Here is a 26,819-nt window from a genome sequence, read left to right as displayed (position 1 = left end):
CAAAGCCACAAGTAATTGTTGCTTCATCTGTTAAGAGTATTTTGGCCGACTGGAGGTTTTTTTGTTTTGTTTTTGTTTGGAAATCCTGCCAAGAAACCCTCTTTGGTGGATAGTAACACATTTAGAGACTTGTTACATTATAAGTTAAAAGGAAAACTTCATTAAAAATTAAATTCAACAGAATGGAGTTGGCTAAAGAATCAGAGCATCAAAGAATGGGAATCTTTCCCAGTAAGGCCAAAGTTACTGCCCAGAGTCCACGGCAAACAATGGAAGTATTCATCAGTATTAGTGCACCTTCCCCGCTAGATATTTGCAGGAGCATAGGAAAGCAGAGCTGGCCCTGGTATCAACATGCTAACCCTATCTTAATAAAAAATGCAGGCTAGAGTCAGTCACTATGTCCACAATACATTTCAGATTTCAGCCATGCTTCACAAGATCAGACAGAGACTTTGTGCTTCCTAAACACCTTCGGGAGTCAGGTCACAGGGCTTCCAAAAGAAGCTCTTTTGAAGAACTTAAGTGAACCCCTGAGGTTTACATATACCCACGTATACACACACAGAAATACCTAGTGTAAATTTTCAAAGTTTTCAGGAGACCTGTGTACACACAGTGGGCTGCCAACATGAGCCAGAGCCTGAAAACCCCAACTCTTTAGAGATAGCAAATAGCCCTGTTTCACTGCTGGAACAGCAGAGAGCAGCCTTATCATGATTGACCCACTGACCTGGGGATCTACAGGTCACCGAAACCTCTTGAGATGGTTTTCTCTCTTGTTGCTGTCTTTTGCTGTAATAGAATCACAGAATCATAGAATAGTTAGGGTTGAAAAGGACCTTATGATCATCTAGTTCCAACCCCCAAATCATTTTCATTTGAGTACATACAAGATACTCTTTGATCGGAAGATTCCCTTGGTTTAAAATGGAATCCAAGTCAGCTGCAAGTACTATCAGCAGTCACCAGCACTGAGCTGCAGCAGCTCCACCATCTCAGTAATCTAGTCAGCTCCTTTCAGATTGTGGTTTATCCACAGCTGCTAAAAATACTTCTCAATGAGAGTCAATTTAACAGTGAAAGGGAAGGCAGACGACCATCATTTTCTGAATTTACAAGAAAGCAGAATACTTCTGTGGATACTCCTGCAGGTGTGTTAACTATGGGTTGGAAAGTCATTTGCTTCTCAGTTGTCAGAAGAACTAAGCCCACCTCAGAAACAAAGCTGATCTTGAAGAGGGATCAGCTGAAGAAATACTATGGCCCCCTTCTAGCTGGTGAGCCCTGTGAAAGGACCCAGTTCCCTGAATCATACAAAGTCAGTGTTGCTGTTGGGAGCCATAGCAAAGGATCAAGGATTGAAATATTCATGGGAAGAAGTCTGCTTTCCTGCTTCTGTGAGGGAAAGCAAATGCTCTGAGTCTATACAAAAATGGAATGTATTACTGTATTGATCTGTCAGACATTCCATGTGAATACATGGAATACATGTATTGAATGTGAATACATGGAATGTGAATACATGGAATGAATACATGGAAAACTACTGCCATTGCCACACTGCTTTGTGAATTACAGACAAGTCTCAGCTCTGCTTATCTGTCCATGTGGTCACATCACCACAGCTTAGCAGCTGAGCCATTCCGTCTGCTCATGGAGTGAGCATCTGTAGCCCGAAGCAGGTGTGAGATCATTCCTCTCAAATATTTTTTCCATGGTGAGCCAAGCTAAGTTACATTGTCTGCCCTTTCCCACAGGCCAAGAGCACAGCAGGGGACAGTCATCACACTGTAGCTGGCATACCCAAGCTGAACAACATGTAGAAAAGCAGAATTTTTTCATTGTCCTCTGTCCCTGCAACAAAAACCCCCAAACCTGTCTCAAAAACAAACTTGTACATTAAACAGGGATGTCTCTGGCCAAATAAAGGCACAATTTCAATGTGTGCTTAAAAAAATTGAACAATTTAAGTGACCAAAACACATTATACAGAAATTAGAAGCCAAAACAACGAAGAGAAAACAAAACCCGAAGAGAATGAGCTGCTCCCAATGGCTCAACTCAATGCAAACCCAAATGCAATGGGTGTAGGGTGTGAACACTTCTTCAGTGAAATACGACGACTAGTTCTAAGTGAAAGAAAATGCAGCTCTTAGACATGTAACATCTGAACAGCCACTGGTCTAGTTCCAGCTCTCCATCTTTTCTCTTTCATTTTTCCCCTCCACACCAAGCTGAGTTTATAGCAGTCAAACTGTTTTCTTAGCCCTGACTGCACGCTGCAAGCACCGGTGCTGCCGCATGGGCATTGTGACTTTCATAAAATGAGCAGCAGCTAATGGTTAACAATAAAAAACAATATTTTTTCTTCAAGCAATTAAATTGTAATACAGGGCTCTCTAATTCCTTCCTGTCTGGTCCCACGGGCCTAACAATAAGGCAACCTGAGAAATAAATAACGTGTTGCTGTTACGCTGTTTCAACCAATCTTAAAGTCTCTATAGGAGAAATATTGTCTCCCTCATTAATTCTGAAATCTCTTTTATGGTTTCATGTATCGAGTTACCTCTCTGCTAACCTTTTATTTATATGCTCCTTTACTGCATTATGTTTCCAATTCAGCATTGTTTTAATGAATAATTTGGCTTTGATAAGTCAGTGACACATCACAGATAAATCCATGCTTAGCCCAGGAAGCACTCCAAAATAAGCAAACACCCAACTCAAAGGACCTGCAAGATTTTGCAGCCACACCTTAATGTTGGCCTGTTTTTATTTATTCCCTTCCAAATGTAAATAACTTCCCAGCTCACTTTAAACAAGTACTAACAGCAGACAAGAAAGGGATTATGTTAGAAGAAGGGAGGGTTCGGTAAGCATTTAGACATGAGTATTAAAGTATCAGAGAAATTACACCCTGAATAACCTGTGTGGAATGAAAGAAAACCCTCCAAACCTGCAGCTTTAAAATAAACTGGGATTTACAATCTGCTATTAGGGAGGCTTTAGGGGGTCTCGTCAAAATCAGTCTTCCAGTGCTGCATGAATAGATGAAGCCCTCTTCTAACTGTTTTTATGCAATCTGGATGGCAGTTGCATGCAGGTATCAGAAGGCTCTATAAGCAAAACGAGCAGCTTCTCAAGTCTAAAAGGTAATCTGTAAGCATTTACAAGATTGCACTTCTATGAAAGAACCGGATAAGGTACAGAGAACAAATGGAAAACCTCAAAACATGCTGTGGAAATGCAACTATCCCATTAAGAAGTCTTTCACAGGGATCTCAGGTAAGAGAAGGAATGCATACCTTGAGGTGAAATTGAAGTGGGACTAAAAGGGGAAGATGGGAAAAAGCTGCGAAGTGTCTGCTGGACTAAAAGGAGATGAGAAACCCTCAAATTCAACCAAGTGTTTCAGGGGGCTGGGGAGAGGATAGAATGGTGAGAAGCTAACCCCGGGCTGAACTCAAAGATAATGCAGGTGAGGGTGGGAGGGGTTCTGCTTCCACCACATGGCTTCTTCAGGGCTCTTCCTACAGCCACTGTGACCTGAGCCTTGGACTTGCAGACACTTGTTCTAGGCAGGAGGCATGCTTGGACAGACTTCTCAAGGAGAAATGTCTCCCTCATGCCAGGTTGCAGGTCTCCTCTATAATGTAGCCCTGACATTGTTAGAGAACCTGCCTCATGAAGATGCACAGAAGCTGCACAGTGCAGCAAATCAACTATAAGAAAGTGTTAATCCCCAAATACTGTAAAAAGCTCATTACAATTCAAAAGGGGATGAGAAAAAGGGGGTTTGGTTCTGTTTCTTTTTTTAACCTGAAGTATGTGAAAATCACAGCTATGAAAGCATAAACTGCTCTGAGGAGAGAGTCTATCTTCCTATTTCAGAGGAATTGCATTAGGATACAGATCCTAAGGCACCAACTTAATGAAAAAATGAAGGGTTTCAGTGTTGGCAGCCATTTAAAGTACATGCCTGAACTGAGAGTGTGCTAACCAGCTTAGCTTTGCTTCGGAGAACTCTTCCATCTGGTAAGACTCCCTGGTATTGTACAGTGACACACGTGACCCCACACCCACACACACCACTAGCCTCTACAGTGATGATCTGTGTCCTGGAAATACTAATTGTAGCTCCAAGCTCTGCATTTTATGAGCTTTGAGTAATTCTTAGCATTCAAAAACCTCATTCCAAAGGAGAAGAATAACAAAGTTTACAAAAAAAAAAAAAAAGGAAGGATGGGTAGTGGTTGGCATGAACAGGAATGGGTACCAGAAGCTTCTTTCTCCCTGCACATAGTTTTGGTTGCACTTACACGCTGCTGCATTCAATAGTTTCATCATTCCACATTAAGTGAAATTCTACTCTTCTAAAAAGTGGAGCTCTAAGGATTTCTGGGTTACAATATTTGCTTACATGCAGTGCTCTTGGATCACATCTTGCCCCCTCAGTCACTAAGCACTTTACAAAAGCCAGTATCACTTAGCCTCATTCTGCAAGCGCCAAGCCCAAGGCATGGAGAAGCTGCACGACTCATTCAAGACTGTAATGATGAACCCAGGCAGAGTCAGGCCCCAGACTCAGATCTGATATGCAGCCACATCACTGAACCACAGAAAGATGTCACGCAGTTCATAATAAACTCTACTGGACTTAGGAGGCAAAGTCTATCCCCTTTGTTGGCAAAAGGCTAAATAAAGGATTCAATCTCATAAACACTGCCTGTGAGGCATTTTCAGGGATGTCCCTGAGAGAGGCAGCAATGCTGTCAACTGACTGCAGCTCTCACACACTCAGTCAAGCCACATCTTACTCAGCCCAAGGATCCTAATCAGATGCACCTAAAGCTCTTCACAAACAGGTCTGTAGGTCCAAGCTCATTAACAACACACTTGTGCAAGTAGACCTTTGAATTCAAGACTACTCAAGTACATAAGGACAATGTGTTGGAGTACGAGTTTGATCTTTCCAGAATTGAAATAACTGATTTCCACAGTATTTTCTAAAATTAAGAGTAGCACTGGAAATTATTAAGTGTAAGGACATTTCATGCCCATTGAATTATGTCTCCATTTACACAGCATCAAATTCATCAACTTGTTTTCACTTAAAATTTGAAAGAGAACAATATTCACTTTTTGTCTTCCTTTTCCCTCAGCTTCTCTGTGTCAAGAGTTTGCTTATGAATGTAGGGAAGAGACAAAGAATACAAAGAGGCAGAATTATTTGCTGCTGCGTTTCAAAGTTGTTACTGCTGCGGTAACATGCAGGACACTTCAATATCTGTGATTCACAGAAATAGTTATTCATATTATATAATACATATATTTAGTGTATGTTAGTATAGAAACATATGTACTACAGTACATACTGAACCATTTAGATAAAATATTGGTCAGAAAGGACAATGTCTTAAGCCACAAAGAGTTTAAGAGAATTGTTTCTGTTTAATTGTTCTGTTTCACTGAGTGCTTATTCCACTCCATGAAACTATTTTTCCTGTTGTTCTCAGCTGGGCTGATACTGGTATCAAGCTCAGCACCAAAACTGTATCTACAAAATGCTCTATAAAAGCCACAGTTCTAATATCACGGTTTAATTGGCCTTAACCTGACTGACTTAATGAGGAACAATTGTATAAGTAGGCAAATGATTTATCTTGGGACTGTGAGGCAGATAATTCTGGTTAATTTTTTCCAGATGGCTTCAAAATCTGAAAATTAGCCAAAACCCTTTACCTACCTACTGAAAGAGCTTGGATACCTTCCCTGCTGATTCATAAAAGAACATGTTGTATATACTCTATATAGCATGAGATTCTCTATTCTTGGCCACCCGCACAGGGATATAATTAATCAGTATTAGCTGATACATGTTTTCGTTCCATTTATATTAGAAATGCAGATTAAACACAAACTTCTTACAAGTTTTGGATGTGATATTCTTTTCATCCAGTAAGCTCTAATGGCAGGAAATGAGGCAGTGCTGCTCCCAGCAGCACAGAGAGCTAGGATAATACTAGTGCTTTAAGTGTATGTACATGTGTATGTACCCATGGGCGAATATATCTATCTCTAGCATAGTGTTTTGAACGCTTTGATAATAAGGACTTGAATATGGCTGTTTACCATCTAGAACACACCACAAAATACAGTGCTTATGTTAGATATGGATTAGTGATAGCTAGTGTGCAGTTATCCTGCGGTGACAGCACATCCTGTGACTGTTTCTGCCTACAGAGCAGCTGGCTTTCCTTGGAGTTGTCCTCTCTTTACAAGAACCCCTCTCTTTACGAGGGCCCAACACCACAGCCAATAGGTCATGCTCGCTTCCCACGCACTGTCCAGGAAGATCCTGAAGTATGATACAGCCATTACATGCACCTTCTAAAGGCCTCCTGCGCAGCCCGTTTAGCTTCCTTCAGCAATGCCCCAGCACCATCAGTCTGCATCCTCCACAGCAAGGAGATGCAGAAACTCAAGCCAGCAGTAAACAAACCCAAACAAACAAAATGCAAAGAAAAAGCAACAGGAACAACTTAAAGAGGTGTAACTGCTCTGGTGGAGCATGGCAGGACAGAGCAAAGGAAATCGGGAAGCTGGCAGTGCTTCTTTTCTGTAAGAAGCCACACTGAAAGACTTAACTGCAGAGCTTCCTCCCTGGCAGCCTGGTACCAACAGTTTGACTCCGAGGGCAATTCTTTTATGAGACAGGAAATCATTAATAGCTCAACTAGTTTTCCTGGTGAAGCAATATTGGTTGGAGCTGAAGGAACTCAGGTTTCCTTTGACTTACACAGACTCAGAAAAATCTAAATCAAGAGAAGGATTTCTGGATCCAGTTCCTGTCCTTTTGCTACCACAACTACATGAAACTCCAAATGAATTCTGCTGACAGAAGTCAAGTTTAGCAAACAAGACAGATTTAAACATCAAGGAGAGGGCTGTGAAAGTCAGCTAAGCGTTAGGATAGAGGGAACACAGAATCTCTGTTCTTGGTGGTGTTTAAGAACAGACTTTACAAAGATCTATCAGAAATAGTGTGGGAGCGTTGATCCTGGCTGGGGAAAGGAGGATGAGAGTCATCTGTTGAGTGCTGGCCACCACCACCAGCCATTTTCACTAGTGTTTGAAGTGTTATTTTTCCAGGAGAACCTGACAACCCAGCTGTGAAGGCAGGGATGTGATTGTCCTCCCAAAGCTTAGCAATACCATTACCAGTACAAGCCAAAACGTGATAAATACTCTTCTACCTGCCCTTCACAATCAGCTTTCAGTTTCCCATTTGAAGGTAACATGTTTCTAAAAGTGATAGTTTTTCACTTGATGTAGGACTGAAGGACCTAGCTGCATCACCAATACCAGCTGTTTTCTCCCCTCTCTTTTTTTCTGTTTTGCACACTGTGTGTGTCTGATCTGTACCAATTCCCAACAAAATCATTCCCATTCTTTTCAGTCTCTGTCCACTTTTTCAAGTCTCTGATATATTATTCAAGCCATCTTTAAATCCTGCTAAGTCCTTTAGGAGACAAAATATTAACGTAACAACATTATATTGCTTTCAGTGCTATTTCCCATTCCCTTGTTTCTATTCTCTAACATCTGCTGTTTTGGCTTATGCCATATGGTTGGGGAAGAAGGCCTGAAATCTCTGTAGGGAAACATCTGCATTATGAGGATTTTCACTTTCTAAAGGAAGAGTCTCAGGTAGGTGGGTGTGTTCTAGTGAGCAACCTGGGGGGAAAGAGGGAATTTCCACAGGATTTGTTGGAAAGCAGGGATGTAATTTAACTAACAGATTTTCAAGCACAACTTGCTCTGATGATACTAGGTACAAAGTCTTGTTTCAACTCAATTAAATTAAATCACACAACACTTCATAAAACACCACTGTTTCTTACATAGCTTTCTCATTTTGCAAGTATTTTTAGTTATCTATTCTGAGAATCCAAACAAAAGAAAATCATAAATATTCCTTTCCTGTAGAAGTTACTGAAGCATTTTATTCATTTAAATACTTGAAACTTATAATTCTAACATATTTTTACTATATGTCATCCAGAAAAGGTACTGCTTTTAGATGAAAAGTACACAGCTATTAATTTGGCACAAGTCTTTCAGTTATTATGAAGTTACAGGAAGGAGGTGAATATTGCACAACAACATGTCATTTTACTTCGCTGTCATTAAAACCATACTTAAAATTTTCTTATATCTCTAGTGAATGGTGCTTCTAAAAGTCTAATCAGATTTGAGATTAAAATACTGTATAAACCAACTTATGAACCCAAGCCTACCTTCTCATGCAGCAATTTGTCTGTTCTAGAGAAGATGCAGCTTTGAGGAAGATCCAGGGTAGTACAGATTCAACCTCAGAAGGCTAAAACTCAGAATTGAAAATGCTGCTTCAAGCCAAAGTGTGTCCTTATATATATGTGTGTAGCTGCAACCACTTCAAATATTCCAGGTTTGCACCTGTGTAACTAAAGGCAGAATGCAGGTATCTGCTTTCCCTTTAGACTCAATACTCAGTTAAGACAAGAAAACCAATTCAATCTGGTCCCACTTCTTATGTGTACTAAAATCCTTTAATTGCTCTCCACAGGAAATACACAGAGGATGCTCTTATGCTGACATGTAAAGTATTACACAGGGTAATTCCCTGCTAACCTTTTACTAAGAACTCTGTGCAAAGCCCTTGATATAGAGGTGGGAACAAGCAGCTCCATCTGACTGTTGCCTATTTACCTCATTTGCACCCTTACAAGCAGAGTTTAGAGCATGTTTACAGAGCAGTTTTTAGCAGCGTCAAAGGCTGTTTGCACAGATCTGCTGACTGGCAATCCTAAAGCATATAGAACGTATGTAGGGCCAACAGTAAAAGCAGTAGGCCATAAAAGGTCACAAGTTCTTAAGCAGAACTGAATAAATTCACTTGAAAGACCAGAAATACGAGGTGGCCGGTGGCTCACAAAGGGAGAAAAACAAAACTCAAACTTTCCAAAGAGCAAAAGCTTATTAATCTTTTTCTGTTCAGCTTCTAAAGTTTTATAACCACATCTCTCACCTACAAATACTCAGCCTAAGACCAACGTGTCTTGTTCCGTGTAAACTCCCCAATCAATGCTGCCTCCTTTTCTATTAATCCACCCTTTAAAATACGTTCTTTTATCAGGTTTTAATGTCTAACATGATTTAATCAAGAACACATGCCTCATAAATATCATCTGTCATGTTCCATTAGTTTCATGTGGAAAAGTACAAGTCAATAAACAAAGGTTGTGCCATAAATCTGCCTTGAACACATTATACCTCAAATAAGAAAATAAAAACATGTGTGTCCTTTGACCTGGATATTCTTAAAATGGAACTTCAGGTATTGTCTTATGCCTTTAAAAATGTCTAAAGCATTCACAGTTAATTGCGTACCTAAGCAATTTCAATTTACATAATGTTGATATGGAGACGGTGATTAAATAAGCACTATGCCTTTAAGGCACCTGTTAAATAACATCACTGCCTCTGGGTTAAAACTGATATCCCAGCCTGCACAATGAAAACCAGGTCTCTCCACCATGCAACTCTGCTGTAAAAATCCCTCATAACTTGGAGAAGCCATTGGGTTCACTTATTAAATGAGAGAGGGGAAGAAAAGGAAAAGAAGGGATAGAGGGAAAGCACATTCTCTTGTGTGCTGCGTGGAAATGTGGTTGCTGTAAACACCAGCAAGTCCTAATAGCACACACAGGATCACTGTGAGCTCCTCTCAGCCTCTCCACCTTGTCACTTGTGGGCACCAGTGTGTCACCAGTTCTCTGATCAGTCAAATACACAAATAACTTGAATTTTGGTACTTACACCAATGATCAAATTTGATGCTTGGGTCACCTGAGAAGTTCTATTTAAGGAAATTCCCAGTCTTTCCAGTGCTGCAGGACACGGTCAGTGCTTTCAACCTCTCCTGCTCTTTACGACAGCAGTTTGTGGCTTTTGGTATTTTCCACTAATGATCTCAGTTTGTCATAGGCTGTTGGGGAGCACTTTGTGGTTTGTGGGTAGTGTGGCACAGATGCTCCCTGGACTGAACATCGATTACTTACAATAGCAACTAACTGGATTTGATCATCCCTGCCCATGGCAGGGGGGTTGGAACTGGATGATCTTGAGGTCCTTTCCAACCCTAATTATTCTATGATCCTATGATCCATGTGGTCCTTCCCAGTCCCTCGCTCCTACCAATCAGACACCCCCCTGATCAAACAGATCACCCCCAGGATCAAACAGACACCCCCCTGCCCAGCATCCTGCTCTTTACCCAGTCCTCCAGCCACCAACTAATTGGTCTGTGATGTGCACACACACAGATGGTCTGGATGACTTAACCTGCTTACCATTCATCTCTCAGAAGGAAATAGTTCAACATATTGCCTTTCCCTACCCAACTCTGCCGCTGGGGCATTTGCTCCTATGGGGAACAGCTGAAGATAACATTGAACAGTTTAATGCAAGTCCCCACACAGAGTTTCCTAGATTTCTGGAGTGAAATGGGATCTGCATATTTACAATCTGAGTAACTCACTGATTCCTCTGCCTCCTGTAATTTGGAATTACAGGATAATACTGTGAGTGAGGAACTGGTAAGGTACAGCACTCACACAGTTACCAAGCTCTGACATTCACTTATCCAAATCCCTACCAATCATGTCTTGTTAAATCATAGAATCACAGAATGGTTTGGGTTGGAAGGGATCTTAAAACACATCTAGTTCCACCCCCCTGCCATGGGCAAGGACACCTTCCACTGACAAAGTTCATCTTGTTGTAGGAATGTGCACTGCTTTTGTTCCGACACTAGTGCTGCCCAAAGAATGTCACTGTGCTCTATGACAACTCACTGTGCTTGCCTGCATAGGGGCAGCAAGCAGACCTCTGCTGCTGCCCTCATAGCACCACCAGCCTGCAGTTGTGCCTGGGATAGACACCCAGCTCTTCTGGGTTCCCAGTCACACCTACCTGGTATGAGGCAGGTCAGTCCCGGTGCAGCCCAGCCAAAGCTGTGACTGGATGTTGTGGGGATAGGAAGAAAACACAGGAGGAAGAAAATGACAGCAGATACAGCCAAAGAGTCATCAAGCAAGTGATTCTCACATTCAGCCAGTGGTGCCGATGTGGTTGCTGCCTCACAAAAAAACATAAAAGCATCGCAGCACCACAAAATCGTTGCAGTATTGTTGAGCATCACTACTGATTTTACCTGATAATCAAAATAGATTATTTATAGACAGCACCACTGTCATGAGTCTCTGCAAAGAAGGGGCTGACAAGGGGGATTCCTGTCACCACAAGAACTTCCTTACTCTCACACTACCCAGTTGGCAGTTCTACCAGACCTGTAGGCCCACATTAAAACTGTGTATTGTAAAGCACCACAAGACTAAGACAGCACCCAGTAGGGTGAGCATCATCACAGCACCCAGCAGAGTAACCCTCCCAGCACTGCTGCAGCCCTGTGAAAGACAGAGCTTAGAGAACCAGCCCAAATGGCTTGGCAGTTACTCATACATCCAGAGCATCTCACAGGACACACTGGGAGTACACACAGTATTTTATTTTATATGTTTAGTGAGAGGACACTTCATGTTCTCAGTGCCAGAGACAGAATCAGTGTATGGTATGCAGTTCCCAAGTGCTTACTCTGAGGCTGAACATCGAACCTGGCTGAACACCAGGGCCCTTTGCTGGCAGAGGAACAAGTCTCTTCCAAAACCCTGCACTAATTACAGTTGCTCTCAGAGCCCTTATAAACATCGGGTTCCACTTCTCAGCTCTTGTGTTTCCTTTTCTTTCAATAACAACATTTTTAAAAGAAAGCTAGTTTTCTAGGTCAGAGGACCCCGCACATCAGAACAGATTGATAGGAAAGTCATAATACTTGTAATTCCTGAGATCTTTTATCTTGCACATCTCAGACAGACTCCAATGGTATCACTTGGCAAGCAGCCAGAGGAGCTCTGCTACTAAACTGCCATGATAAGATCAGCACTGAGTCGAGGAAATGGCAACAAAAATCTCCCACCTTTCCCTGGATTTTCATCCAACCAAATGAATATGTCACTTCGGTTTCCCTATCAGCAAAGTTTCAGTGTCTGGAGGTTAGCCCCAATCTCCCTCAATCACACTACATCAATAAAAGAGCCACTCTCCCACCCCACTGCTTGTCTACGAGGCCTCAGCTCCTTGGTGGAGCCATAGATTATCCCATGGCAAACATCTGCATCACACGATGCTGAAATTCACGATGGGACGAATTCAAAATTAATACAATTGCACCACTCACAGAAGATGCCATAAAAGGAGACTCACAGAAAGCATGAACTATGCAACAGTCAATTCCAGAAGACTAAGCATCAGATCCAGAGAGGTATTTAGGCACTGAATTTTCACTGATGTCAATGGGAATTAGGTGCCTAAATACCTCTGGATCAGACCTTTAGTAGAGCAGGCTTTAAGGCTTGATTTTTCAGTAGTTCTATGGCTACTACAAATTCTTCAGCACCTCCTTTGAGGAGTAAGTCCTTCAAAGGAATACCTAGGAGACTCATCACATGTGTCTTGAAAATAACCATCCAGTTCTCAAAGGAAACAGACTGGACCTGCTAAGTACATGTAAAAAACCCCACTTTTTATGACCTTGTTCAGGTGTCACAGCTTGGCTCCCTAGGAGCCATTTAACCCTGTGAATCTGTAAGGCAGGATCCTGTCTCTATTACCAGGCTTATGAAGTGGCAATATGCTAGGAGGCATCTGACCATGACTGCATTGTGAAGAGTACCTGATACACATTAGCTGCTCATTGAAACTTAGAGGTTGTTTTCAGTTAACACAGACACCACTGAATTTCACCGGCTTTTCAAATGAAACAAAACAGAACAACAAACCAAAAGACAAAACCAAACCAGACAGGAAACCTATCCACAATAGTATAAACCAAGAAACTGACAGTTCTGTAACCCATCATCTATAAAGAAATTGAATTGCACGTGCTCTTAGTGGGCAGCAAAGGGCAATCCCTTGCCCCATTCAGAAATATAAATCAAAGATACCACCCAAAGGAAAGGGGAAGGAAAAAAAGGCCCTTGCGATGACAGTTCAGATTGAAATTAATTTGCCCACTTGCAGAAATTCTGAAAGTGTTTGCTCTGGATTTTTCATCCCCACCACACGGCAGCTGCTTTTTTCCAAAGCACACACTCACACTGTTGTGGGCTGCTGGAGCAAGACAGCCAGCATTGGAAACAGACATGTCCTGCGGTGGCGTGACAAGCAACGGGCACAAGCGGCCACACCACAGGCTGCGCAGAGCCGTAAGTACATACACAGACACAGGCTTGTGTCTGGCCCAGGGACTGACAGAGGGGGAAGGTGTCACAAATATAAATCTCAGGCCAGGGAGCCAAAGAACTCAAGTGAGTTTTAGTCACATGGGTATCTCTGAGTTTCCCTTGGCTGCCACGATCAACTGTGGCCCAAAGCTGTAAAACCTGCCCACAGCTGCTCTGCTCACCCCCAACCTGATGTTTCACACTGTGACTTTATGCAGGCTTGTTTGGGTCTAACAAGGTCCTTATTTTTCTACAATGCAGGAAATAAGGAAACCAGCCATCAATTATTAGAAGCGCAGCAGATCTGAGCCGCGTGGCTGTAAAACAGATTTTTCTTTAATGAAACTGAGCTGGCATTTGCCAGAAATAACAAGTGCCCAAGACCAAAATGTAAATCAAAACTAAAGGAGAGTTTTCAAAACTTTGAATCATTGGTAGCAACAGACAAGCTCAGAAGGAGGTTGGTATGATTTTGGAATGTCTTAAAAATGTGTGACTAATAGGACTTCTAAAGACATTATTTGTGAGTTAGTATTTCAGTCTCCCCACAGAAAGAAAACATCATGACCAGAGAGGGCCACAATGTTTGCTGTGATAACTACTGTGTTAGTATGTCACTATTGCTATGCTAGGAAGGAAGCTGAGATTCTTTGTTTTCATTTCAGAAAGCAAAGAAAGGGAAGATGTTAATGTTGAAAACCATCAGTGCTTGGTAAGAGAAGATCACAGCTGTTAACCTTTCCCTATGTGCCCAGGTTTTAAACCCAGCACTTGGTTTTAGTTGGTCTCAGCCCAGATCCTAGGCAACAGGAGGTTCCATCACAACATCTCTGAATAGAGACTAGTCTAGTCAAGGAGGAGTGGTGCTGTTTGCTGAAGACAGAGACATAACAAGAGGAAATAAAGGGTGGATTTGGAGCCAATGTTAGTTGCTAGTGATTGCCTTACCATAATTACTGTCAAACTCTGTGATTGTAGTGTGGTAATACTCCTCCTTCCCCAGCCTGCCCCTACTCTTTGTCATGAAAGCCAGAATGAGGCCCTAAATTTGGCCTCAGTATGGATGCTAGGCCAAAGAATTGCAATGCAGAGGGCAAATGAAGGAAGAGTAGTACCAGGTCTGCCAGCAGGACATGGCCTAGAATCTTTTACAGATTGCAAGTGAAAACCATTGGAATGGTCCAGCTCGTTCATCTAGTGATTCTATCATTGAATGGAATTGTCCATGGTTGAAAAGAATAATTTCTTTCAAAAGAACATCTAAACTCAGCTCAGCAACTCCTAGTACCAGAGGATTTATCACATCCTTTGCTAAGCTATGCCAGGGTTTAATTAACCCCTTGCAGTCAAGGACAGGCATCTTCCTTCTTGTTTAATCTGCCTCAGTTTCCAGCCATGAGATGCCATTCAGTATTTATCTGCAACCAAGAGAACCCTCAGGTATCACCTATTTTCTCCTCTGCTGCACCTCCAGAACAGATCAGATTGTCTCTAATCTTCCATTAGTCCATGAGTGCAATACATGGGTTTAGCATCTTCCAGTTCCTCTCCAAACCCTTCGAGTTTTCAAAGCTGTTTAAGAAAATTTGAGCATTAATCTACCTTCCTGCAACTAGAGTGATGCTTAACAGAAAGATAAAATCGTGTTATTAAAAACTATAGGGAAGTATCACATCACTTTGTGCTTCATTAGAAATTTATATTCTCCCACCAACTGAATACGAATGACATCCTGATCCTTTTTAGCATCACTACTTCCCAGGACATGCAGCCTCCCATCTATAAAATGGGTTTAGATCCTCTATGCCCAGGTACAAGTGTTGGATATTCATTGCCCAGCTCCTGATCATTGCTTAAGAAATCCACGTCGCATGCCAGTCACTTCCTAATTTTTTGTTATTACTCCCTTTATCTGAAGCCACAGACAAACTTTACTGGCAGTGGGTTTCTATTTTCTGCTAAGATTTCAGTAGGAACTATTAGACAAGACTGGGAACAAACTCAGACTTTCAGAGTTGTATACAAAATACTGTCACTGTACAAAATATACTTGTATGATGAGTATGTCAATTCCTAAAGATAAACCAGTTTTTACTCCATTCAAAAGGCAACATTATTGTTTTCTATACCCCTATTTTCCTGCCATCAACACTGCATGTGACAATCCAAAATGTATTCCAGAAGCTTAAGTCCAATCTACCAACACATCTGCCTCTGCCAGCCTCACTCTCAGGCTTGTTATAAAACAAGAACAAGCTTGGTGAGCTCTTTTCAGAAGCAGAAGAGCTTCCTTCAGCTGCTCTGTTAACACAGATTTCTGCCACAATACATCCCCAATTCTAAATAATCTAAACTCCCCCTGGACCATCAGGATGTAGATATGACCAACAACTAAAGGCTGCTGGAGGACTTCAGCATGGTCAGTTAATTTTCATATTTGGAAAACAAGATGCATTGCGAATGAATAATAGTTCAATGTGAGCCTAATTCAGTATCAATAAGGCTATTTCCTTCTTCAGAACAATGGTTGGCATTTTCTATCCCCAACAGGCAATCATTTGTTAGCAATGGCATGTCCCCAGAATGCCACAGAACATTTCACAACTGCTTTGCACATAAAAATCAATCATTTTCCATGCCCAGTTGTCCCACCACTGGCTCTCCCAACTGCTTCTCTTAGAGCCCTTCACTCAGTCTGGTTTTTACTGTGTGCCTCCTCAGTGTTTTCTTGACACACAATGAGTGACTAGAAACACCAACATTAGGCAGGGAGGAATCTGAACTTTGTTCACTAAGTCAGGGAGGACAGAAGCCTAGAGTATTACAGTTTGAGAGACCTCTTGTAACTTTACAGTGCCTAAGCAGTTGAGTGAAGGAATTAAAAATGTCACAGGAAAGACAGCTGGGCCCAAAGAGTTATATCTCACAGTAGGATTTCCACCCGTTACTGTCTTTAAAAACTCCAGTGACAAACAACTCACAGCCTGCTTGGGCATCATATGTCAAAAGCTAAGTATACTCCTAGTTAATATATTTCCTAGTGTTGAGCTCATACAATCCCTGTGGAAGAATAAACTAATGGAGAGGAGGCAAAAGGTGCTGAGTATCAGGTGCATTCCACAACATATTGAATATCAACAGAGAAAACCTACAGTAACACTCATTTCAGAAAGTGCAATAGGAGATTTTCTTCCATACCAGCAGAACAAGACTGGTGCCTCTGAAGAATGAGCGCACATGCACCATATACACATATTATAACTCTGATCTGTAAATCAGTGGATAACAAGTTTAGAAGGTCCTTCTCATATCTAGCTCATATTATAAATCTGGGTTGCTCATCAGACTAGCAAATGCTGTAGTCAGGAGCCTTCACATTGGAGGCACTATCCAATTTTCCAGATGGTATTCTCTAGTGGTAGTTAGTATCATCATTCTTTTTTACCTAAATGCTAGTTGGTTACAAGGCTATTTTTCACCAGGTTTCCTCTCAAGCCTCTTATTATCTAGGCTCTGAAACCCTCTCTGTCACTTCAGAGTGATTGCTATCAAAACATCTACCCCATGACTAAAACATCTTTATCACCACCGATATTTACTGTTCTTAATTTTCAAGTCTCCCAGCAACTTCTCCAGCAGCTAATAAAACCTCTGTGGTTGGTATTAACACTAACCCTTAGCAAGGAAAGCTCCCTAAGCAGGTTAGTCCCATTCTGAGACTTAACCTGGCTATCAGTAAAGCGGCAAGCAAAACAGCAGTGTCATCTCTCAAACGTGCCAAATAAACTGTCCATGTAGATGATGCCATCATACATTTGGGCTCAAAACGCTAATGATGATTAATCATTTCACTAGTTTGTTTTGCCCTTCTAGATTTTGGTCCCCTTTATATTGGCTTTCTATGACTAACCTTCCAAAATATACAGACTTGTAAAAGTATTTGTGGAAGTGGCAAACTTACAAGCAAATAGGCATAACAGTGAATTTTGACAAAGCAGTCAGACTATTCATGCCAGTAATCTCTGCCCAACAGCTTCTGACAGGATGCAGTAAGAGAAAGGAGATCTCATATAATGTTTCCAATGAAATCCAGCCAAATCACCCTGACAGATTTTATGTATTTACACATTCAACAGACCCCAAAGCTATTTACACCAGTTGCCATACTTCCACATATTCAGCCTACAATTCAAATAAGTTACAACCCTTTCCATATATTTAAAAATAAGCCAAGAGAAAAGTTGCACAAAGTAGAAGACAGAGGCCAAGAGGCTGAGAGCATAGAAAGAATAAGTTATTGAGACTCAAGGGCAGGCAGAAAGCAAGTGGGCTCTAGGGTAAACATCCCCTTAAATTTCCCACATATCCATTGAAACCAGAGAGATGCTGAAATGCTTGTGGATCTTTATTTTGAAAAGAGAACCATTCACACACATAGTTTGTAGCTTATCCCCACAAAAATACAAGTCAGCGAGCTCAGGAACTCAGAAAAAAGAGAATATAAGCCAATTCGTGGTGAGTTGGCAAAGGAAAAATAAGAAGCAAAACTGTTTAGATGAAAAGCGTGAGACATCTTTTTCTTTTGCCAAGTGAACTGAGTCCACACTTACAGGACAAACTTCCAGGGCTCAAGTCTGCATCCTTGTTATGCACTCTTGGTTTTAAAATGGCATCACTTCAGGTTTGCACCAGAGCTAGGGATGATGGAATGAAGCCAGCTGAGTTTCAGTTGAACATAAACCAGCTCTGATGACTTCAAGGAAACTGAACCTTACAACAATCAGATATCCAAAAGAGGAATTTAGTGTTGCTTTTTCTTCTTCAAGTGCTGGGAGACAGTCTCAGCTGCAAAATCTGTTTTGCAGAGATCTTGGGAACCTTGCAGTAGCTACCTGCACGTCAAGCCCAGGCAGTGTGCATTCCAACAGATGATCTCTGCCTCAAGAACAGCCATAAGAGACTTCCATCTGCTGGAAGCCAAGGGCAACCCTGAAGTTGCTTCCTCCAGCAAACCAGCAAGGAAGATTTGCCTCGCAACAGGTACATATTATTGGTTATTTCCAACACAGTTCCCTTAAAGTAGCCTCCTTTCTCTCACCTCGGCCTGTCAAGCACTAAAATAAATGGGAGAATTTGTTCCTCAGCAACAATTCTGCAACTAGCAGTGTAAACCAGATGCCAAGCAGTAAGAAGCCAGACTAAAATGTTCCATTAAAAAGCTTACTCTCCCAAAGATAACAAATATGTATTTTGCACTTTTCACCACTCACACTCAAGGGGACTTACCAACATGGCCAAGCACCACGTATTTCACGTAGCAGAGAGAAATCTGGTCCACACACACACTGTGCAGAGGGGGTGCAAGCATGTTCAAGAAAGTGCCATCCTAGGCGGATACAGCCATGTGTTGCAGTGCAGCATCCTGCTCCACCACCAGATCAGATCTCAGAGCATAGCCACATCACCCAAACATTGCACCTGAACTAACAAACTCCGGCCCTCGGCATAGAAAATTAAGCTGGCGCTGATGCTGTGCTGAAACAACTGCACTGCTGCTGGCTCCAAAACTGACTTATCTTTCTCTACACCTTACTCCATTCCACTCCTGAGGCAGAAACATCATGAACAGCACACAGACTTGCCCCAAAATGATACATGCACTACAGCCTAGAATAGGGTTCAAGCACCCTAACTCTTTTCATCCAGAATGTTTATGTACTTGGCCACATCAGCTGCTGACAAATCCTTCACCATTTTTGCCTGTTTCACGTACAACGGCAGATCACACCAGCTTTAGACCCATGCACAGTATTGAACAAGAAGAAAAATTAAAGGAAAACATACTGTTCCAACTGAGTTTGGCATCCAAGCTATTGTGCTGCTTCAGCTCGTGCGCTTCTCACTTCAGGACAAAGTTTAACACTTGGATCTTCTTCTCTGGGCCTCAAAAGCATGGATGGGATTTTCAAAACCATTCAGTACTGGCCTCTTCCTGAAGTCAATGCTACAACTCCCTGCAATTTCAGCAGGAGCAGCAGGGAAAAGCAAGAGTTATGAAATCTCGTGTTAAATCCTTTCTGGGATTTTCCCAGAAAATACTGGGTAATAAAACAGAAATTTCCTCTTTTATCTGTTCTCACTTTAACTCTCTCTTCTCTGTCCAGCACAGATGGCAGCTGGGAGGTAGGCAAGACTTACTTACATACGGAACAGTAAGCAAGAGCTGGTTTAGAGTGAAATGAGTCCTTCTAAATGCAAACTGCTGCTTTCCTCGAGCACCCTTCTTCCTATCCTATTTAGTCTTCTCTCAAGCATCTGTGCCAACAGAGATGTTCCATCAAAGAGCGTAACACAGCCTTCGTAAGTGAGTGATCATTTGCTGTAAGAGAAGGATTCAGGTTAAATCAAAGCCAGCTGCTCTAGAGAGGGGCGGGCAGCTAAAAAGAAGTTAAACAAAATGATAATAAAAAATGTAATCTAGAACCTACATACGTAGGAAATCTACTGTTGTGTTTCAATAAATAACTCTAAGGTATTTAAGCCTTATGCACAGAAAACAATTTTATTGCCTTTTTGGTTTTAAGTCATCCTCTTGCATTGTTGTTCTGCCCTAATAACTCTGAAATGTGCTACTCATCTCTCCCAGTTAAATATCCTGTTTCACAAGCCCACTCCTAGATATCTGAAACTGCACAGCATTTCTATCTAGCTGTAGGCATCTAGCATTCCAAAGAATTAATATTTAAACTTATTATAAAGGAATGGGGATTACGTTAAGCATGTAGCATTTAGCAAAACATTCACATTAATAAACTGGTGTGTTGCTTGTTTGAAGCACATTTATCAGTCTTAAAAGAACTAAAAATAAAAGATTATGCTCCAAAACTGACACATGTATCTATTCTCCTTTTAATACAACCAAGACTTAGATAGGATTAGAGAGTGGAAGCTATCAAATTTCAATTTTTACAATACACTTAAAACTACATTATCTTTCTTTGCCCAGGGGATTGTTGAGTTCACTATTTAAGTGACTTAACCACAGCAAATTGTAAAAAAGCACTGAATCACAGCATATATTTTAAATAACCCTTGACCATCTATCTCCTCTTGAGAAGTGCCTCATGTTAACATTTTAACATATTCTTGCTATTATAGCTCTTGATTATAGATAGATTTATAAAAAACCTAACCAGTTACAAGACATCACTACCTCTCTTTTTTTGTTTTATATTAGCCTTTGATTTACACCTCAGATACACTTTCCCAAGCTAATACATATAATTTATTTACAGCATTAGAAGGCAAAATACATCATCTACTGTTATACAACCTTCTACTATGTATTAAAATACCAGGTCCCTGGAGACACACTTCATATAGTTCAGCAAGTTCCAAAATAAACCAAACCACCAACCCCTTAAGCACTTAAAACAACAATGGACATCTGTATTAAAAAGCTAGCTTGACAGTATTTGATGATGTTGCCTTAGTGTCATTTACCCCTCTGGCTAAATATGCAAACAAACACATAAAAATGTATTTGCATTCTAAACCAACTGACAACTGCCTAACACTCACAAAGCCCCCTTATCACACACGTAAATGCTAGAATTAAATGCAGTTTCAGATGGTTTGCATTCATTTAACCCTTAGAATAAATTCAATCAGGTAGATTCAATTACAGTGCTCTTTATGCAAACAATCACACATACATTCAGACATAATGACAGAAAAGTCAGACATAGTTATTAGATTTAAAGCAAAACAATTGCTTAAGGAAAAAAAAAGATAGCACTTAAGTACTTTGTGACTATTTGACGGAGATCAACTTTATAATTCCTAAATGCTCAAACCCTCAAAATAACCTAACACAAAGAATTTGGATCTATTTCTTATTGTGTCATCTGTTGTTGAAGTAGTCCCCTTTCTACAAATAATCTTAATCATTAACAATCATTTAATACATCCTAAGTAATGACAGCAATTTAAAAGGAAAACAAAAACCAGTCCCTGTTCCAGGTTACTGGTGAAGCGCAGAGATTGTGAGAACAGAAAGTTCCAGGTTCCAACCGAGATTTCACATACTGGGTGCCAGAAATGTAATAGGAGGGGAAGGGAAAAAGGGGAATTCTTTGCCTCTATTCTTCAAAGCCTGTGCAGAAAGGCAGTACTGCAGTAGTCTGAACTGATACTTATCTGAACGGAAGAACTGGCCCTTGCTTTTTTACATGCCCCATTTAAACGCAATAAAAAGGCATGAGTGGTTTTAACTGGTCATTCTGGCTATGTCATTGTAACGCTCCCTGCTCTCAGGAGAGGGTAACAGCTGTGGCATATTCAGAAACACATACTTTTGCTATTGTTTGCACATTTGTAGGGCAAGATTATGCTGTACCACAGTTAGAGAGCACTGCCCTTGCTTTGGAACCCTGTATTCTTTGAGTTACATCAGTATGCTGGGAAACAAAGTTTGGTGGTTGAGTTAAAAAGGCAAAGAGAAAACAACAAACTATTAAAAGCAGTTTCATGCACTGTGAAATGATTACTAGATTGCATGTCTTGTTCAAGCCTGTTGACATACAATCATAGAAACCTGGAGTGCAAAATGGAGCAGTTTACATCTATATTCCCTCTCCCATTACCCTGCCACCGACATCTTCAACAGTCCCAAAATCACTAAACAGCTGAGGTTCATGTTTCTGGAATAATGATAATCATGGTACTGAATATGGAAATTACATTCACAGTACTACAAATTTCTCTTCATAGTCTATACGTTATTCCACTTCCTAGCTTGCAGATGGATTTAATACAAGCTTGTTATTTGTTTTACAAGCTTTTCCCTGTACATAGGATAAAGAACTTTTGGTAATATTAGAACTGAAATACTGATCCAGCTAAAGTTAGTGGACAAGATTCCTTCTGATATTAAACATTTAGAGTAAAATGTTGTCCCTCTTATTCAACATGCTAAGAACCTTTGCTCACTGGAAGTAAACAAAACCAAAACCAACACCTTGTTGCAATGATGAAGTACTATCTCCCAAAAGACACTCACTTTACATGTAACAGTTCTACTAAATAGAATCTTGAAGCACTTCCAGAATATATTGTCAAATCTACTCAAAATCCTCAGCATACACTTAACAGCTTCTGTGTATACAGGGTTGAACCCTGACACACGAATAATCATTTAGGCATAGTTGAATACATAATTTGGAATATACTAAGCCAAAACTATTTGGAGTCGATGAGAACATTGTCAGGAACACATTAATACACATACTCAAAAGCACTCGCAAAATTCAGATTTTAGTCTTATTATAATAAGAAGAAAGGAAAAGATATTTTTCTTCTCATCCCATTTAGCAGAGTACATGATAATTTCCATTTTCATACCACATGTTAATGTTTTTTTTGCTTTTACAAGTGCTGAATGCCTTTATATGACAGGTCAACCATTAAATCTTCTGGTTTCTATTTACTAAATATTCTGTAGTATCAATGTCTAAATAACAAAGAATTTCACTATTATGTACAATGCTGAGGCCGTGGGTGATATGATTTAGTGTGAGGTGTCCCTGCCCATGGCAGGGGGGGTTGGAACTGGATGATCCTAAGATCCTTTCCAACCCTAACTATTCTATGATTCTATGCAAGCGTTTTTAAATTAAATCCATGACAGAGTCATCTTCAACTCCATGACTCTGATTTTGCAACACAAATCATTAGAATAACTTCCTTCAGCAGCAAGTAACTCAAAGTTATTTTCCTATTCAAGACAAATAAGCATTTTAGCCAGTTTAAGGGAGGAGAAGACAGTTACAATTTGTCCCAAATGATGTTATGCACACATTTTGCAACCTGCAGTTTCTTCTCCTTTCTCCTCTTACAAAAAGGAAAAAAAAAAAAGAAAAATAGGAAAAATAATAATAATACAAAAATCAGACCATGAAATAAGGAGTTCTATAACTGCAAGTTCTATTCAAATAAAGCTTTAAAACCCTTTTTGTAGCAGAGAGTTCAAATGCAGCAAGCAAGAGAACTACAGTAGAAAGAAGAACAATTTATCACTACAGCTCTATAGACAGTTTAGAGTTTAGTGAGCCCATTCCCTGTCCCCTTATCAGCCCATATAATATTTATCAGCTCTAGGCAGTCCCATTTGCTCCAGTGGGATAACTCAGGTGAACACAGACAAGGTATTTGAAAGAAAACGGCAGAATCAGGCCCAAGACCAGTCGATACACCTAATAAGTTATATAACCAAAACATATGCTTTTGCTTAAGATCCCAACAGTATAAGCTGTTTCTTATGCAAGGACTGTCCTGCTAACCAAGGGAACAGTCACAGGGGTTTGAAATGGCAAGATTTAACTCTCCTTCTGACCAGCAGAAGAAAATAAATGCATTTTGATAAATTGGTTGTCCAATTGCTGAGAGCAGCTACAGCTAAAAAGTTAAAAAACAAAGCCAACCCACTCTCTCCTTGTCCGAATACAAAATACTCTCAACAGGGAAATATCCAACTCCTCCAACCCGAACAGCTTATTGTTTTGCTCACTGTAAGTTAATATCTGAAGTGGTTACTGCAAAGGTCTGGGCGATTTGGATGATTTCCCAGTGGCACAACTACCAGGGTAAATCTCGTCATTTCTACTGAGTCATGAATTAGGTACACGAACGAAACTGGAAAAGAATGAAAAGGAGAAGTGGTTCCTGGTAACAGCCGTAATCAGTGGCATGAAAAAACTGAGATATTTGACATCTTTATAGATTACTCTTTTGTCACCACTAAAGCTTGCTTTCCCAGAAGTTTCTTTCCCATTGACATTAATTATTTTACTTTCAAAATGGTAATACTGTAGCATGAAATTCAACAAAACAGAACCAAAACCACAGAATCTCAGTAAAACATTGTAAAATGGATGCCATACCTTAAGGTACAGTTAGTCTCTGCCGAGCAGACCACAAATGCCTCTAAGAAGCATCGCCTGGGTGCAAATACTCTGCCTGGTGAGTAATACAGGGAAATCAATGATCAAGAAAAGTGTGGTGTGTATCACAGCCAATCATACCAGAGGGGGAGGCCGGGTAAAAACTGGGTGTTTATTTTAAACAGCTCCCAAACAGAACAAAACATGATTCCAAAACACTGATATTTTTGGTAAACAACCAACAGCTCCATCCTGCAAAGTTTAAACCCAAATGATCCGATTCCCAGAAGTAATCTTCACCACCGCCCCTCAGCTTTTGTTTGGCTGCTCATGTAAAATGACTTGCTCAGGCACAGAAGCATTTTGCAGGATCATAACTTAAAACACTATGAAGGACTGGAGTAACACCACAGAGACACTACAACAGCAGGATGCTTTCTCCCCATTGTGATTACTTCAAAGTTGCCCTTTTTATTAGTAGGGTAGTGTAGAATTTTGATTTACTCTTTTTTGAAAACATAAATAAATAAATAAATGCATGTTCAGACAAAAAGAGAGTATCTTTTACAGGCAACTATAAAAATCGGGTTGCTTTTGTTAAAGAGCGTCTTTCACCCTTCGTACTTGCAGCTTTCAACTGTGGATAAACCAAAACCAGGAGGCACATTCAGTAATCTAACCCAGATTGCCGAGCGAATTACTGGGTACACGGTACTCTGGGGCTGGAGAGCAAGGGACGCACTGCGTGATGATCTGAAATCAAGCTGTCATCAGTTTCCTTCCCAAAACCTTTTACTGGGTAAATCGGAATATTTCCCTTATTCCCATTTCTTAGCTCTCTTGTTATATTGCATCCACATGCAGCCGGCCCTGGTCCTTTTGTTTATCTTCCTGAAAGAACCAGGGTTGTTGGGAGATGGTTTACATCACTCCTTGAAAGATCAAGTGGCTCTCCCAATTGCTTTTAGATTAACAGAGCTCTGATTTTACAGTCAGATCACAGTGAGTCCATGAATGACTTCTGTTATTTCTGACTCAGAAGCACAGAGTGCTAAGCAGTGGTTGGTAGCTCACTGTATTAAGTGGGTGAACTCCAAAATGTCTGAGAGGACATTAAGGCACTTGCTGACACCATACAGGTCAGAAGAAGCAGTACAGCCTACTTATTTTAAATCAGACTGTAGCTCAAAATTTTACTTTCCCAAACTTCTCCTGAAAATATCTTCACAGGGAAGAAAAAAAAATACAAAACACACAAAGAAAAAAAAAAAGGCAGAAATTAAAAAAAAAAAAACACCCCAAAAAACCCTCTGCTGCTGTCTTTGGAAAAATCCATCATTATCCATCAAATCACCACACTCAGTAAATGAACCCTATCCTGCCCATGGACACCTCCTACTTACTCCCATGACTCAAGTCACCCGTATACCGAAGCAACCACAAGGTAACACCCTGGACAGAAAACACATTAAACAAAAAACAGTAGCAACACTTAAACCACCTTTTTTTCCCCCCAGTGGTGAAAAGGGGAAATTGATCAGTCAGAAAAGATGAATTAGCAGCCTTCTCACATGCCCACCTACATCTACTAGAATAGCCCCAAGTCAATGGAAATGACACTTCTTTCCCTCCCTACACCGCTGCCTCAGCAGTAGTCAGCAGAGTAACACCTATGAAAAGAGAACCAAGTAGCTCAAAAGGGAAAAAGAAAAATAAAGAAAAAAGGAAAGTGCTTCTAGGGAAGATTTAAAACTGGTATGACCCCATGTCAAGTGGCAGCAGCCTCGCTCACAGGACCACAAGGGACTTCGGTATCTCACAAGTCCCTTCTACAGGCAGCAGCCCAGCAGTACTAGAGCTCGTAGCTGCCCCTTCATTGTGAATCCTCCTTCTCCCCCCTCCAAACCTGGTTCTGTGTAACAGACCTTCATTTCATTGCTGCCAAACATTAACAGCCTTTTCTTTTCTTTTTAATCAGGAGAGGAGAATTGTAGCATTAACAAACAGAAAAATAAAAAAGGTAATTTATAACCTGCTGCTCCACTCTGTATTCACTGGCGATGAACAAACACATCCTCTGGGTTGCAGGACAGACCTAGCACAGATTGAGGTGTTCATTAACATAACTTCACAGTAATGAAAGGTGCCATCACCCTAGGGAACGGGCTCACAAAGGAAAGTGTTACTAGTCCAAGGGCACACAGCTTACTTCTATTTTTCAGAATAGGCAGAAAGGGATGCACTGAAAAAAAAAATAGTGGGAACTGCTTTACAGCAAGAAGATAACAGCATGTAGGTCTCTTAAATTGAGAATGGGAAAGGGCTGAGAGGACAAAAAGAGAATTACCTTTTTAACACTGCAGAAAACATTGCTTTAATATTAACAAACAGGTGCACGTTCAGCTTTGCAAGCGGCTTTGTAGCATAAAGGAATGCTTCAATTCCCACTGATCCCATATCCAGTGATACCTTAGAGGGATTATTTCAAAAC

The 26,819-nt window shown here is 40.7% G+C and overlaps 1 protein-coding gene across 1 annotated transcript in view; it reads right to left on the bottom strand.

Moving 5' to 3' along the window:
- The window catches only part of GLIS1 (GLIS family zinc finger 1), a 195,821-nt gene that overhangs the window by 168,029 nt on the left and 973 nt on the right, over positions 1–26,819 (bottom strand). The window lies entirely within an intron of this gene.

Source organism: Melopsittacus undulatus, chromosome 6 (assembly GCF_012275295.1).
Source record: "Melopsittacus undulatus isolate bMelUnd1 chromosome 6, bMelUnd1.mat.Z, whole genome shotgun sequence".
Lineage (NCBI taxonomy): Eukaryota > Metazoa > Chordata > Aves > Psittaciformes > Psittaculidae > Melopsittacus > Melopsittacus undulatus.
This window is presented reverse-complemented; position numbering and strand designations above follow the sequence as displayed.